Here is a 6445-nt window from a genome sequence, read left to right as displayed (position 1 = left end):
AGCAGAATGGTGCCCCATGCTGAATTATGCTCGCTGGCATGTACCAATTGCTATAGTAGTGTAGATGGTAGAAAATGAGCATATAGTTCATTTCTTCTTATTTTTTCTTCCAGACCAACACTTCAATTTTGTTGCAGAAGAACAGTTTGATCTAAAACACAAAGCATGCCTAGGAGCTCACTGAATAGGGGGTGCTGTATCTAGATGAGGTGGCAACAACTGGAAATAAAATGGACCGTGTGGTACAATAGAAGCTTAGTGAATCATTACTGTCATAATAAAGGAGCTACATAATTCTCATATATAGGTCAGAATGTTACAGAAATAAGATACTCCCTCCGTCCCACAATATAAGAGCGTTTTTGACACTAGTAGTAGATTTAAAGGAAATGTAAGACATTTGACTGAACCAAACACAGATCTTCTCCCATGAGATGGATTGATAAATTGCTTAAATTAGAATTTAAGAGGGTTGAATCAAATACTGGAAGAACTGATGATAGAGAGACTAATCCCATAAAGCCTATATGCACACGGAAAGAAGTATGCTGTCTCAAAATTATCTACATCCAGAAATGGTTATCAACAAATTGTAGTAGTCCAGACTGCAATATAGCAATTCAATCTGCATACCCTCCAAGAACTAATTAAATGTACTACTTGCCAGAATAGAGCTCTGTAGGATTAGGAATCAAGGTTCTGGAGATGGACATCCGGTCAAAGCCCGACTGATTTGCTCTGTGCCTTTGAGAGCTGTTGAACAACAACATCGGATGGAAGAGTAGCCTATATGCACACGGAAAGAAGTATGTTGTCTCAAAATTATCTACATCCAGACCATGGTTATCAACAAATTGTAGTAGTCCAGACTGCAATATAGCAATTCAATCTGCATACCCTCCAAGAACTAATTACATGTACTACTTGCCAGAATAGAGCTCTGTAGGATTAGGAATCAAGGTTCTGGAGATGGACATCTGGTCAAAGCCCGACTGATTTGCTCTGTGCCTTTGAGAGCTGTTGAACAGCAACATCGGATGGAAGAGTAGCCTCCGGAAGTCACACGTTCCAACTCAAATAGGAACAAAACATTATTCCTGGGATAAGCTCGCAGAAAGAATTTGGAAGCAAAATCATATTTCCTTTACTCGCTAATTTTGGTCTACACAAGAGAACAATTAAACCAATATACTGTATTTTTTCTGTTTTTCTTTACCAGGCCTTCATTGGCATGTCTACATGAACCAACAAGAAGCACATCTGAAAACGGGCTGCTAGTGCTTGTTTGCTAAAGAAATGTTAAGCATGATTGAGGAACAAAATCACCTTTTTCATTGCTATAAACCTGAATTTTAGAGCGTGGAATAGTTGCCCACTCCGCCATGCCCCACTGCAGTCGGCGAGTCACCTCCTCTCCGCCTGCCCGTTGGTGGTTGATTTTGGGGCCATGTTGGGGTTCCAGCCACCTTCCGTGGCCTCTGTTCACAATCTGCCAGATGGCGCTCACCTTGCCATCGATATTCTTCCTGCTCTGTTGCTGCTGCATTTGGAGGCATCGAAACAACGTCGTGTTCCTAAGAAAATGGAGAGTATTCCTAAGAAAATCGAATTACAGATAGGAAAAGGAAGATTGCTACAAAGCTTCACAAAAGGAAGACTAAGAAGAATCAACCATATGAAGGTAAGTTATATCTTTTGTGTTCCATGGCAGAGTTCGACATTTTCAGACCAACTTCAATTCAGAATGGAAAGGCCATGACACCCACCAAAGCCATCCATGTGCTGCCCAAATAGACAAATAATTATGAAGCAACATTTTGGAACTATTAACTCAATTATAGCTATCGGCATACTGCCGCGGTGAAAAATGGAAATGATCAATAGCTGACTGGATAAGCTATCAGCGTACTGACGGGATGAAAAATGGAGATGATCAATAGCAGACTGGATAAGTAATGTATGCAAAGGCATGCATATAACCATGTAGATGAATCAATATTAAACGGGACGAAAAAGAAAAGCATGTCAATGGCACTATGCCAGTGTTACAAATGTATTAAGTCACAGAGTAGAAATTGATCATACTTGAATGGATAGCTTTGCAAGATAGGAAAATGGAATGAAGATGAACAAAATCAATTCCTTACAGTATACATGAATCTAATGTAAAGATGATATGTCGATCTTCCATATAAAATCCATGGTTACGGTTTCTTTCAATAAATGTGCCAACTTAGATGGTAAATCTGCAAGCTTCGACGGAATGTAGAAACTTGGCAGATATGATTTTGTTTCAATGACAAAAGGCTGATGTATGTGTTAAATTTTCATAGCAACTAGCCGCATGATAAGAAAGAAGAAGAAATAATCATTATCTCATGATAGATCAGAAATTATGCCTTGGAGACATGCAGAAGAAGAGCGAAGCTATTTTTTTAATTTGTGCATGATAATTTGCATAGCTATTCATCCTACATGCCAACGCTGTATTGAAGTGAAGGAGCATCATTAGAATATGAAACTTGGGCGACAAATCAAGCAACACTTCTAACTGGACCTGAAAAATGTGTACCTCACAAGCATGCTGAATGTATCCCTGAATAAAATAGAAAGTATTCATCTGACTAGTAAGCCCATAACATCGATTTGTTGGCAGGATTTCCTTACGTATCAAAATTTGATGTTGGAACATGAATTTCTGAAACAAACAGCTGCAAATGCTAGGTTTGGCAACCACAAAATCCCGAATGGAAAACAGTAACAAAACCTGAACCAAAAAAAGCCTAGCTGGACTCAGGATTTAGCTCGCCACTGTACCCCGACGTTGAAGCCCACTGGTGTGCTCCGCGCACCATATAACCACCCGCAGTAGTGCCAAGGCCGGCCGACGCTTGCTGATGCCACCTGTTGAGCCGGCCGCAGGCACCCAAAGCTTCAAAACCTTTGGGTAAAAGGAAAATAGTCTTAGAAATTGTCCTAGAAAGGAACAACTTAAAGATTCACGTACACCTAAAGCATGTACTTGTATGAGCACACAACTTGTAAACACTCCTTAATCTGAATCGCGTTATTCATTTTCTGTCGATGGCTTAATAAACTCCAAAATACAACAATGTTTGCTAACAAGAAAATTTGTTTGCTTTATACTGAATCCCAGATTTGTTGGAATTGCCGAAGGCACTAGTTGTGAATTCCAATTAGGTAACTGCATAGTCCAGCTAGCTACGCTTCATTGTAGTATCTCCAAATCAAGCTAATTTCCTAGCGCACATGACCATCTCCTGAAGTGACTGATGCAACCAACTTTGATATAATAAACTCAATAGCAGTCGAACTCCAATCCTAACCAATTAGAACAATAATTTTCCCGCCTGCGCACCATTGCCTTGTCTCCAAGTCCCTTGCATACATCTTCTTCTGCTCCTAGATTTCTTGGCAGAATTTCAATTATTGGTTTGCCTAATAAATTCAAAAAACATAAAGCTAGAATCACCAATACAAATCATATCTTAAGAATAGCATACAACAAAAATCCTCGTAAGGTGAATATTCTTATAGTGAAGAAATATTGCTCGTATGTATGTGAAAATTTCGATTAACACAAATTTACAGAGAATTAGCATTGTCAGCTAGGTACAGGCTGATTCTTTATGTACATAACCACTAACATTCCATTAAGTCAGAACCATCATTTGTTTACTTCAGGATTAAAATTCGTGAAATTTAGACAAAAGAAAAATCAGAGAGAGGACCACATGTCCCGTGAAAACAAAAGTTGACCTCAGCTAGATCGAAGTCTGATACTCTGCTGTTGTTCCTTTTTCTCCGCAGCCTTAAGCTCCTCCTCTTCTTCTATGTCATCGACACACCCTTCATCTCCTCCGCTATGATATCCACCTCCTCCCTGAATTGATCCCACCACCAGGAGCTCTTCTCCAGAATTACCTCCATCACCCGAGCTTCTCATTTTCCTTTCCTTTCTTGGTCTTCTTCCTCTTTCCCCACACTGCTCCCAAAAACCAATAACCCTAACCCCAGAAATTCAGAAGTTTATGGAGGAGGATAGGGGAAGAATAGGAGGAGGCTGGTCTTACTGGCGATAATACCGTCGACGCTGGAGAGGGACGCCGGAGAACGTCGTTGTCCTACCGAGCTCGCCCGGATCTTGCACCGTCCATAGCGCCTCAGTTGCTACCGCATGAGAGAGGAAAGGGAACTACTCCACGCGCGAGAGAGGTAGTCCTCGCCGCCAGGTCGTCCGTGCGGTGCCGTCGCTGCCGCTGCCTCCGCCGCAATGATGAGACGTGAAGCACCAGAGCCGGAGGGAGAGAGGAACGGACCGGGGGAGTGGGCTAGTTTTTTTTCCTTTTGACATCTGGGGGGTGGGCGACCAGCTAACGTTTGTGTTGAAGTAAAATTACATTGGCTGCCTAGACACACCTGGCCACCCCCACTCCTCCCACATCTCCCTCGCACCCACCCACCCACCTTCGTCTCCCCCCACCACACTGTCATGATTCCTCCCACCAAACCCTACCTGCCTACTCCGGCGCACCCCACTGCCACGATTCCCATCCCCCCGATCCACCTTGTGCCCTGCCATGCCGCGTCGTCCCACACCACCCGGCTTCTTCCTTCGCCGGCACCGCCCCACCAGCATCCGGCTTCTTCCACCGCCGACGCCCTGCACTAGTCGTCCCCCTCCCCACCTTCTTCCACCTCAAGGCGACGGATCCGGGCCGGCAAAACATACCCCTGCGCGTGCTAAGGGCTGGATCTCGACTGGGCGGTGGATGTACATGGCGCGGCGACGCGGGGTCATGCTCCTCCTGGAAATCAGCACGGCCGGCGGCGCCGACCAAACCTCGCCTAACCCCGAATCCACACCGCCCCCGCGGGAATCAGATGGAAGGAGGCCAGGTCGATGCGGCGGTGGCTGCTTTCCACTGCAGATCCCATGGCGGTCCCTCCACACGTTAACGAGCATCATGACGGCAAGATCTCGCCTGGCCCTTCCTTCCCATGACTTCCAGCGGCAGCGTGCTGTTGCAGTCCGCCGACGACGCGCTTACAGTTCACCGCCCTTAGACAGTCTCGCAGAGGAGCTGTGCTTATCCACGCAGTCCCGCTCCCCTCTCTTCTCACTACCTTCAGCTATGCAGCTCACTTCGTCCGTACGGGTGATTTTTTATTCAAACTGCAGCTCACTTCATCCGCAGCGTATCGGAACAGTGACAGGGTATGGGCGCCCCTTCCCTGCAGCCCGGCGACCGCACCCGTGCAGTCCACGAACGAGGTCGACAAGTTGAAGAGCGGCTGGTGTGGTGTCCCTTTCCAACGAGCACATCATGCAGTGCTATTGAGCATGGCGTGCAGTGCAGCTCGACCGTGGCACATGCGGGTGCAGTTAGCCCCACTTCTCGTCGGGGTTTGGCTCACCCGATGTTGCAGTGCACCTGGAAGGTTTTCTTCTCCTCAGGAGCCTGGAGTTCTGTCATCTTGCCTCACCCTGCTCACCTTCTACCTCTTCAGAAGTGGGCATTGTGGGCTGGTCTGCAGCGCAACCATTTCCATCCCCATCGTGCCCCGTGTGTGCTCATCCTCTCTTTGACGGGGATGTCGTGTAGTTCACCGGCAGCCAACAGCCTCCTAGACCACTCCTCTGCTCCCCCGTGCGGTTCGCTTGGCACGACAGCGCGATTTCTTCACTCTGCATTTGGTTCCGGTCGCGCTCTGTGTGCAGTTTGGTGCGTGCGCACTTGCGGTTCGCCCCGACATGATAGGTAATTATCCACCACTTCCATCAAGCTCCCCCTCACTCTGAATCTGTCTGCCGGCGGGATCCTTAGGTGGGCACTCCTAATCTTCTCTGTTGCAGGAGCTACACCGGTGTTGAGGCATATCTCTCTCGATGTGGTTTTGGTGATTGATGACAACGTGTTTGCGGACTAATCGTGTGCTTTGAGCATTTCAGAGATTCATCCTTGGCACGAGACGATTTCTTTCCCTTGGAGTGTCACTCAAGACGGCGTAGCTCTTTCGTTTCTCTCTCGGTGGACTAGTTGCGTAGATGACACCGTACTATCAAGAGGGGGTCCGCTTTGGTATTGCTTGGGTGAAATCATCACGTACACATCCGCTTCTCACCCTCCGAGCCCTTCCGCTTCTATGGAGAGATCTTCTCTCTTCTTGTGGGTTTTGTCTGGGTCCCAGCAGTAGTACCGTGGTACCCAGCGGTAGTACCGCTGAGGGGTCACAGGCGGCAGTACCGCTCCGTAGCGGTAGTACCGCCGGTGCCTCCGCAGCAGTACTACCGCTGGCTTGCCAGGTCCCTACCGCGTCGATTCGAGGGGTCTTTTTTGTGTCGGATTGTGCGGTACCTCGCTGCGGCAGTAGTGCGGCAGTACCGCTCATTTGCGGCAATACCGCCCTTCCTCCGCGGCAG

General features: G+C 47.0%; 1 long non-coding RNA gene across 3 annotated transcripts; it reads right to left on the bottom strand.

Annotated features, from left to right (window-relative positions):
• Positions 1–807: 807 nt before the first annotated feature.
• On the bottom strand, positions 808–4434 carry LOC119268090. Of its 3 annotated transcripts, none has more exons than XR_005132885.1 (6): positions 4095–4434; positions 3781–4028; positions 3348–3459; positions 2818–2941; positions 1673–1782; positions 808–1574 (listed from the first exon to the last, which is right to left on the bottom strand). It is a non-coding gene; the product is annotated as an uncharacterized LOC119268090 (long non-coding RNA). The 3 variants fall into 3 exon arrangements; XR_005132884.1 differs by having other exon boundaries at positions 3380–3459; positions 4095–4432; XR_005132886.1 differs by lacking the exon at positions 3348–3459 and having other exon boundaries at positions 4095–4432.
• Positions 4435–6445: the final 2011 nt, after the last annotated feature.

Source organism: Triticum dicoccoides, chromosome 3A (genome assembly GCF_002162155.2).
Source record: "Triticum dicoccoides isolate Atlit2015 ecotype Zavitan chromosome 3A, WEW_v2.0, whole genome shotgun sequence".
NCBI lineage: Eukaryota > Viridiplantae > Streptophyta > Magnoliopsida > Poales > Poaceae > Triticum > Triticum dicoccoides.
This window is presented reverse-complemented; position numbering and strand designations above follow the sequence as displayed.